Genomic DNA, 10115 nt, shown 5'->3' with positions numbered 1-10115 from the left:
CCATTTCTTCACTGGATTATTTGTTTTTTGGGTGTTGTGTTTGATAAGTTCTTTATAGATTTTGGATACTAACTCTTTATCTGATGTGTCATTTGCAAATATCTTCTCCCATTCCGTCTGTTTATTTTTAGTTTTGCTGATTGTTTCCTTCACTCTGCAGAAGCTTTTTACCTTGATGAGGTCCCAATAGTTCATTTTTTGCTTTCGTTTCCCTTGCTTCTAGAGATCTGTCAAATAAGAAGTTGCTGTGGCTGAGATCAAAGAGGTCGTTGCCTGTTTTCTCCTCTAGGATTTTGATGGTCTCCAGTCTTATGTTTAGATCTTTCATCCAGTTTGAGTTTATTTTTGTGTATGGTGTAAGTGGTTAAATGGCCTTTTCTTGTAGACTAGAAAAGAACATGCACCCATAGTAACAAAGAACTTTATTTAAAATAAAAACAAGCAGCCCCCAATTAAGAAGCAGCTCTGACAAAAGAACAAAAAATAACTTAAAGTATATGCTAATGTGTATGAGGTTTAGTCTTGGGTTAATGAAAATGTTCTAGAATTAGATAGTGGCGATGGGTTGCATAATTTGGGGAATACACCAAAAAAAAAAAAACCTGAATTCTGCATTTTAAAAGGGTGAATCATATGGTATGTGACTTAAATCTCAATGAAGTTGTCAGTAAAAAAAAAAAAAAAAAAGCTAAGGTATATTGACAAACAACATAAACACAGGTTCAAAGGATAGTTAACAGAGAAATACATTTTAATGAACTTACTGAATATTTGACGTACAGTGATCTCTAGTGTGTTGTTAACTTCACAGATTCTAAAATCTGCTGAGGGTTGACTCGCACATTAAGAAAGATGAAAGCAAGCAGCATTTCTTTTTATTTCACTCCGCTGCCCTTCCTTTTCAATCAATCCCTTTCTCCTAATAATTAACATAACGTGTCTATTGGTGTGGGTTTAAATCAGGGGTCAGCATCTTTTTGTTTGTTTGTTTGTTTCTGTAAAGCGCCAGATAGTAAATATTTTAGGCTTTGTGGACCATAAGATCTTTGTCACAACTACTCAAATCTGCAATTGTAGCATGAAAACAGCCATAGATGATACATAAATGAATAAGTTGTGGCTGCATGCCAATAAAACTACAAAAACAGGCAGCCTATTAGAGTTGGCGCATAACACAGTCTCTGGCTTGCTGACCCTTTGTCTAGACTGCAAAATGTTGTGGGAGTGTTGATTTTGCTTGGGAAATTCTATTGCATAGAGTAATGTTTTGCAAACTAGGGATGGGGGGTGGGATAGATATCAGAATCATCCATCACCATATCTTGTCTTTGCAGGATCTCTTATTCCAGACTGACCAAAGACAAAATTTAGGTATTCCCTGGGTCCCTGACCAATACCCATTTTAGCATTATTAAAAATACTATGTATCATCTTATCCCCTAAATAAATGCAAGAAGTGCTCCCTTCTCAATCCTGCCCATGTGATCTTATGAAAGTAGGGCTGAAGAGCATTTTATTTTATTTTGTTTTATTTTATCTTATTTTATTTTATTTTTATTTAATTTATTTTTGAATTTACATCCAAGTTAGTTAGCATTTAGTGCAACAATGATTTCAGGAGTAGATTCCTATTAAAGCCCGTTACCCATTTAGCCCATTCCCCCTCCCACAACTCTTCCAGTAAACCTCTGTTTGTTCTCCATATTTAAGAGTCTCTTCTGTTATGTCCCCCTTCCTGTTTTTATATTGTTTTTGTTTCCCTTCCCTTATGTTCATCTGTTTTGTATCTTAAAGTCCTCATATGAGTCAAGTCATATGATATTGTCTTTCTCTAAGTTCGCTTAGCATAATACCCTCTAGTTCCATCCATGTAGTTGCAAATGGCAAGATTTCAATCTTTTTGATTGCTGAGTAATACTCCATTGTATATATATACCACATTCTCTTTATCCATTCATCCATCGATGGACATTTGGGCTCTTTCCATACTTTGGCTGTTGTTGATAGTGCTGCTATAAACATGGGTGTGCATGTGCCCCTTCGAAACAGCACACCTGTATCCCTTGCATAAATACCTAGTAGTGCAACTGCTGGGTCATAGGGTAGTTCTATTTTTAATTGTTTGAGGAACCTCCATACTGTTTTCCAGAGTGGCTGCACCAGTTTGCATTCCCACCAACAATGCAAAAGAGATCCTCTTTCTCCGCATCCTCGCCAACATCTGTTGATGCCTGAGTTGTTAATGTTAGTCATTCTGACAGGTGTGAGGTGATATCTCATTGTGGTTTTGATTTGTATTTCCCTGATGAGTGATGTTGAGCATTTTTTCATGTGTCGGTTGGCCATCTGGATGTCTTCCTTGGAGAAGTGTCTATTCATGTAGGGCTGAAGAGCATTTTCAATGAAAGATTACCTACAGCCACAAGATGCGAGCAATTTTTTTTTTCCTAAGACAATTATCAACTGTTAAACTAAGAACAGGAAACAAAACTTTGCCCAATAAATTAGATAATTGTTTAGTAAACGTTTCAGTTTTCATATTATTCCATTTAAAGGAACTGGAAGAATAGGGAAAGAGAGGATAAAAAGTGATAAGTAAAAACGATCTCTACGTAGAGTTGCGAATGGTCATCAGTTCTCCAAATGACAGGTGTAGCCACTAAGCAAAGAGCCATATTTATTGGTGGAATCAATTATTTTTCCTATGTCAAAATTTTCAGCCATATCTTATACATAGTTATGATGTGGATGTTAATATTGAGTTATTTTTAGTGATAGAGGGTGTAACATTTCTCTTTATGCAGCCCTATATCTGAAGCAGTGATTCTTAAAGAGACAACAACTGGGAGATGATAAAACTTATCTCAGGAGCTCAGGCTGCCAAAAATCTGACATTCTACCTAAGAGGTCATCTGTCCCTCCCCCAGAAACTGCCTTAGTAAGCCATTATTACAGATGGGAATGTGGTTTGTCACCGATAAAAGACAGAATGCCCACTTGTATCCACAGCAGGCAGGAAAAACTTTTACCTTCATTAAATAATTGTGGTACAAGTGTGTTGAACTGTTGGTTAATTTACTCTCCTCTTTTGAATGATTGCCACAGAGTGCTAGAAAACAGGCCTGAAAACCTTGATAGCATTCTAGGAAGGCAAGTAGGACATTATAGAAGTAAAGATACTTTGGACTAGTCTAGTATGCTCTATTAAGTTAAACTGGTTAGCATTCCTCCTTACAACTCATTTTGTTTAACAAATTTCCCTATGCACACAGCATCCGGGAGGGGAAATGAGACACATATGCAAAAAAACTAACACAAGATAGAAGGTGATAAGTTTCCCAAAATAATATGGAGCGCCAGGGACATTCACAGGTGGGAGAGATGACATCAGGTTGGATCAGACCATCAGGTAGAACCCCAACAATCTCCAGACCTCTCAGCTACCTTCCCAAGCACAAAAGCGATTATTTAGACCCTGACTTTTGCTGGTGCTGTTATTTTTAGGAAGCATTATCTAGCTTTTTCAATGTGTGATTTTAAGTTTCTTAAGTGTAAACTCGTTACATCTTGGAGTCATAGATTGCTCTGTTGGAACATCAGACAGTGGAAATTGGTTTGGGAAAAGAAGATTATTGTGTCTTACTCCATTCAGGCGTGTGTTTTCTGGCGTTTCTAGACATTTAGGTCTACTACCTGACATACACGGTGGGGACTATTTCGGGCTTTTGAGGAAAGTTGAGGAGAACCTTTATTCCTCGGCAGACACACACACACTCACACACACACGCGCGTGCACGCGCGCGCCCACACCCACAGCTGACTTGGCAGCTGTGAGGATGGAGGTGGGGGAGTCTGTGCCAGCTAAGCTACTTCAAGTGCCTGCATGTCTGAGGCTGGATCTGAAACCTCCAGCGTGTGTGGAGTTAATTCCCATTAGGTTGGACTCCGCCCCTCTCTCCCAAAGGTAAAGCAAGATTTTCAGGCGTCACTGCAAAGAGCAGCTGGGATTCCCATCCCCTTCTGACAAGCTGTGAGGAGAAGTTGTTTCTCAGATTTGAGTCTGAAGAGAGGGAACAAGTCAATCAGCTTTCGTGGTCAGAAGGTAAATTTGCAACTTGGGCCAAATGCAATTGAAACAGCTGGATAAGAAACTGCCTCGCTCTCCCCCTTGCTCAGCCCCTCTTCTCCCTTTTCTTTCTCAGGCTTCCTGTACTTTCATCTCACAGCTCAGAGAAGCTGTTTTCTTCCCAAAGAGGGCCTGGTGCATTTTTACTTCCTCAGAGCCTGTTGTTTGCACAGAGGGTAAGAGGAATCTGGGGCTGGATTCCTATTTCATATTGACATGGTTTGAGGACCTAAGGGTTAACTGCTAGCTGGATTCCCCAGGAGAGTTGGTAACTTGAGGAGAGGAAGTGCATGTCTCTGGGAGTGGAGGGAGGGATTTTGTTCTGACCTGTCTATAGAAGGGAGAGTGGATCCGCTTTGCTCGTGTGCTGGGTTGATCTCCTAGACTTGCCTAAATTGGGATTACGGGACGGAAATGGGGTGATGGGGTTAAAGTGAAGTGCAGATGTTGAAGTCAGTCAGGCTGGAAACAAAAGATTGCATTCACTCAGTAAATATTTATGAGTTCCTACTATGTGCCAAGCATGATGATTTACAGGAAAACCTGCAATAGTTTAAACTATAAATCCATTCTTGAAAAGAACACTGGGCCCAGTGGTTCCATTTTGTGATGGGAAACTGAATGCAGAAAGAAGCCGAGGGGTAAGAAGTCACTGGGAGAGGGGCTGGAGGAGAAAGAGTGGGGAAAGGAGGGATGTTCTACTTCTTGGGAGACTTCAAGTCTTCTCTCTTACTTATAGGGGAATGGAATCTCTTCCAGTAGAAGAGAGAATAATTGAGACCTGTCCTGTTGGGTATACCACAAATGTTATTTCTCTTCAACTATGTTTAATCACCTTCATTTTCTATATTTTTAAGTGTATTTATTTATTATTGAGAGAGAGTGAGAGAGAGAGAGAGAGAGAGAGAGAGCACAAGCTGGGGAGAGGCAGAGAGAGGGAGACACAGAATTCGAAGCAGGCTCCAGGTTCTGAGCTGTCAGCACAGAGCTTGATGCGGGGGGCTCGAACCCATAGACTGTGAGATCATGACCTGAGCCAAAGTGAGACACTCAACTGACTGAGCCACCCAGGTGCCCCTAATCATCTCCATTTTATAGAAAAAACTGAAACTGTGAGGTCTTAAGTGATCCTCTGAAGTTCATATAACCTGTAAGGGAAAGACCTTGGGGCCCTATCTCAGATCTGATGCCAAAATCCAGACCCTTTTCCACTAAAATGGTATTTCTCAATCATTAGCTCCCATCAGAATCAATTCAGAATTTTTAAAAAATGCAAATCTCATAAATTGTAATTCAGTGACTCTGAGAAGGAGTGTCACAGTCTGCATTGAAAAACAAGCATGGAGGGTGATTCTAATGCAGAGGCGTTGGGGCCCCCATTTTGAGAAACTCTTAATATGCCACACTGCCTCTTGTGTCTGCTGAAGTGATTGGAGAAGTATCCAGCCCACCTTCTTCCTATACTGGCTAATTTCACTGAGTAGAGGTGATCAGCTGTGGTGGCATTCTATTCCCCATTGAGGCCACAGGTAGAGGGTCTACTGGGCAACAGCAGCAAGGCTGGGACCTTGAACCTAAGAGTTTGGGGGGAGGCAGTACCAGTTAGTCCACTTTGATAGAGCTTAACAGTGTCTTTCCAGAGCAGGCTGGTAGGAATCATTTCTAACTGGTGGAAGGTGTGAAATAGGACTCATAGCTGACCAACTGATCACTGAAGGTGGTGGCATCTGTCCAGCTGGAATAAGAACTGAGATGAAGAGCTCTAATTGATACCTCACTTTCCAAAGCAGAAGACAAATGGGGAGCTCAGTGAGCAGAATTTTTTTTAGGGAAGGGAGAAGTTCATATGAAATTTAGGGAAATCATTCCAATTCTTACCTTTCCAACTTCAAACTCTGGAGAAAGGGAATAGCCCAGGACCTTCCGTGGAGAGTCTTTGTAAGGGCACTCTCTGTCTCTGCATGGCCAACTTGATTATTTAGAATTGGTCTTCCAGGCTGTCAGTGGTCAGTGACTCAGTTGGTCTTCTGTCTCCACTTACCCTCTGACTTCCTGCCTTGAACTGCCTTACCTGCTTGTGAGCATCTCAGATGCAAATGAATGAATAAACAAAGCCAACACAGCTAGTTTTTGCTAATCTTTCTACTCCAGAATAAAAGAGGAGGGAAGGAGGGACAAGGCTTAGAAAGAGGGTCAGCAAACATCAGCTCAGGAATTTGAAAGATACAGCTTAGGTCAAAAGTGAGATATTAAGCAGAGACAAGAATGGTGGTGCTAGGGGCTGGAGGGGAGGGGGAAATGGCGACTTGTTACTCAATGGGTATACGGTTTCAGTCGTGCTAGATGAGTAAATTCTAGAGATCTTCCATACAATTTTGTGCCTATAGATAATGGGACAGTGCCGTGCACTTTAAAATACATTAAGAGGATAGATCTTACATTGTATTCTTAACATACACATACACACACACACACAAAACCAATACAAGGAACTTTTTGAAGGTTACAAATATGTCCTAGTACCTTGATGGTGGTGATGGTAAAACAGATATAAGGAGATGTCAAAACTCACTGAGATGTGTACACATAAAGCTTAAAAATGCGAGGTCGTCTTTGAGTCACCTAGACACAAATGGGAAGCAAAGCCCTTGGAATAGCTACATCATGAGATTATTTCAGGCACAGAACTAGGAGTAACTCCCATTGTGGTGATATACAGAAGAGGAATAACGTCTACAGGACTAAGGTGGTAGAAAATGAGAGAAATGTTTGGGAAGGGGTAGTAGATCCTTTTTGAGGCTGTGTCCAAAGCAGAAAGATCTAGAATGTTCAGGTTCAGGCCGCTTATATACCTAACTTGATCCAAGGCATCCATCCCATTGGGCAAAGATATTTCTGGAGCATGCCTCTATTTACCACTGGAAACCTATGCCTATGTCACTTTCTACAGAAGTCTCAGCACTGGGCATGATATATTTGTAACAGGGTTGGCAGGTAGGTGATGCACACCACCTGGGGGGCATGAGGAGAAAGGCCTGTTCATATTCCTTTGCCAACACCAGTGCCAACAAAGCTGCTCCTCACAGACCAGTAGTCTTGCGGCCATGTTTTCCTTCGCAGCTGCAAATCAGGGACTCTCTGACCACTTTGCATTCTGGTCATTAACTCAATGGCTGCTTTTCCTCGGCCCTGTTACATTTGTAATGCAGTGCTTTACTTAACTCAGAAGATGTATGGCAAGCTTAACCGGGAACAAAAGTATTTGAGTCTTTTTCTGTGGGGACTGGAGAGAAAGTGAAGTAAAGGAAGGATTTGGTTTCTTTTCTTCCACCCGGAAGAAATAAGAGTGGTTTTTCCAATTCCATTGATACCAAGTGCCCACATATGAGTAGAACACATGAGAATGAAAAGGTGAGAACGAATGATTAGAGACTTGGCAATAAGACACCAAAAGAGAGAGGTAGAATGCTCACTTGGGGCGGGGGAGGGCTAAAAGTAAGCTACCAGCAATCTGAGTTGATTAAGGACTGTCATCTGGAAGACCAGCCAAGCTCTTCTCCATTCCCTCTGAGGACACGCGACCAAAGGAATTGCCCTTACGTTGCAGCAGAAAAGGTTTAAAATGAGACATAATAAATGATTTATTGACAGGGAGAGTTGTTAAACTACTGAGAAAGTTGTGGATTCTCCTTCTATAGAGTTCTTTAAAAGCACTGTACATGACCATTGGACATGTACGGCTTAGGTGGGTTTCCTGCCTCAAAAGGTTGAAGTGATTCCTACCCACGAGTCTGAATTAGAATGACCACCATGTCTCTAAAGATTAGTGAACATCAGCCTTCCGTAAAGAACGGTAAATGCAGAAGACACTTCACGCTTCCACTCTGGTTGTTATAACTTTCTGGCTACACTCACTGCATCTTATATGACCACGACCACTCTCAGAAACAGGCATGTGACCCATTTAGGAGATGAAGAAACTAAGGGATGAGGGACCATAGGACACCTAAAGAGAGAGGGTCATTAACAATCCTATCAATGCCCGGTTACCGGGCCAGTTATCGGGAGCACCAGGGTGAGTTCTTGGTTTCTGAAATCCAGTGTAGCTATGTGGCTAGAATTCTAGGGCAGGGAAACAAAGCCATTGTGTATATGACATATACAAGAAGAATAAAGATAGAATGAAGTATAGCACTGTGTGTGTGACTTTTATTTATGTCATTGCAAAGAGACTTAGCTAGTTCCCGGGAATGAACTTGGATTGCTTTGGAGGAGTGTCACGAAGGGAAGTTACTCCACTGCAGGCAATACAGGGACTGAGAGCACTTGCTTGAATGCGCTTCCCCGCCTGGCGCATGTGACCATGTAGCAGTGTGCCTGCCTAGAGTCCACATGGCCCATGACCTCTCTGTCCAGCCACAGGAGAAATCGTTCTAATTCCTGAGCTGGGTTGGGGCTTATTCTATGCTCAGAAAATATGGGGCAATTGGATCTGTGAGACCTCTTCCTTGACTGCATGAGGTCTCATCTATGATCCAGAAAGGCTTACATTCAAAACACATAGGCTTCATCTCTCCCCTGTGTAATTTCATGGTCACTTCTGACATTGTATTGTTCTCTCTGGAGAGAGAACATTAGAGAGTTATCTGTGGCAGTGATTCTGAACTTGCTGTCCACGGACGGTGCTGGCCCACCACACCTCTAGTACTAAATAGAATGACTAACTCTCCTAGTCTTATCACTGAAAGTCCCAGGAAATGCCTCAGTCCCAGGAGAACCAGCATAATTTGTCATCCCAGTCCTGAATGAAGTAAGGACAACGAGTCTTTTCTGAAGTTAGAAGTATCTAATTTAAGTTCTGAAAGCTGATGAGTTTCCCTAAAGCTAACCATGTGTAATTTAAACTGACTTTTGTGATTCTGCCATCTTACATCTTGGGCTCAAAATACCACTGAAAAAATAAAATTGTGGCGACAGTGGTTGGCAGTATTGTAGTTTTTTAAACTGCTGGATTTGTCACAGATGATGATACTCTTATGTCAGAGCCCCACCTCTTATTTCGAGTATAGTCTAGGTACCACTCACTGATATAGTTTCTTTCTCTGCCTTCGATTCTCTGCCCTTCTACTGGTTGTCATACTGGAACCTTGGATCTCCAGGTGATCATGTTTTGGGGCAACCTATGGGGTTGGTTCTGACTACAATTGCTGAGCTTGGAAGAGCTAATGCTTTTGTTCTGCTGGTTTACACGCCGCTTAGAGGAAGTGGCCTTTCTCCCACCTTCCCAGTCTGCGCCTCTAGTTCTTTCCCCATTCTTAAACATTTTGTTGAAATCCTGGATGGGAAACCATGGAGGCTTTGAAGTGTAATACTACTGGGGCGATAAAGGAGAACAATGGGGGAAGGTTGTGGGTGAATGAGCAGTGGGAAATGATGGCTGTGCATTACATCACTGTGTCACCTTGGGCAAGCCACTTAGCTTTCTGATACTCAGTGGGCTACTTTGTAAATCGGGAGTGACGCCTTTCTTACGGAACACAGATCGTTGGGCCGAGGACGTGAAGTGAAGGCTTTGGAAGGGAATACGATGAAGCAGTCAGCAGTCTGCGTTGGTCAGTTTGTTTCCTTTCATCCTCCCGCCTGGGCTTCTTCACCAGGAAGTGAGCCCATAACAGAGCTCTGCTTGTACTTCTCATAATCTTACAAACGCTAATATAACAAGCAGAGGCATTACCTCATTGCGGCCAAGCATACCTGTTTTCTAACAGCAATTACTTAAAACTAGTTCCACTTCTCCTGTTGGCTTTCAATCCCTCATCACATCTTCTTCTCACTGCCCACCCCCCCGCCCCCCAATCAGGCACAAAGCCTCCTTCCCAGGGGCCCAGCTCAGGGCACTTTCTTCCCAAGCCCTAACATTCCAACGTAAGCACCTACAATTTATGATCTCCTCTCCCTTCCTGCACAAAACACATAGCACACAATACAT

General features: G+C 42.1%; 1 protein-coding gene across 1 annotated transcript in view; it reads left to right on the top strand.

Annotated features, from left to right (window-relative positions):
- Positions 1–3861: 3861 nt before the first annotated feature.
- The window catches only part of LHFPL1 (LHFPL tetraspan subfamily member 1), a 49364-nt gene continuing 43110 nt past the window's right edge, over positions 3862–10115 (top strand). Inside the window, exon 1 of the mRNA XM_023249367.2 lies at positions 3862–4102. The gene's annotated coding sequence lies outside the window, so the exon portion shown is untranslated. The remainder of the gene's footprint in view (positions 4103–10115) is intronic.

This window comes from Felis catus, chromosome X (assembly GCF_018350175.1).
Source record: "Felis catus isolate Fca126 chromosome X, F.catus_Fca126_mat1.0, whole genome shotgun sequence".
Classification (NCBI taxonomy): domain Eukaryota; kingdom Metazoa; phylum Chordata; class Mammalia; order Carnivora; family Felidae; genus Felis; species Felis catus.
Note: the sequence above shows the minus strand (reverse complement) of the source record. Positions and strands in the feature narration are given on the sequence as shown.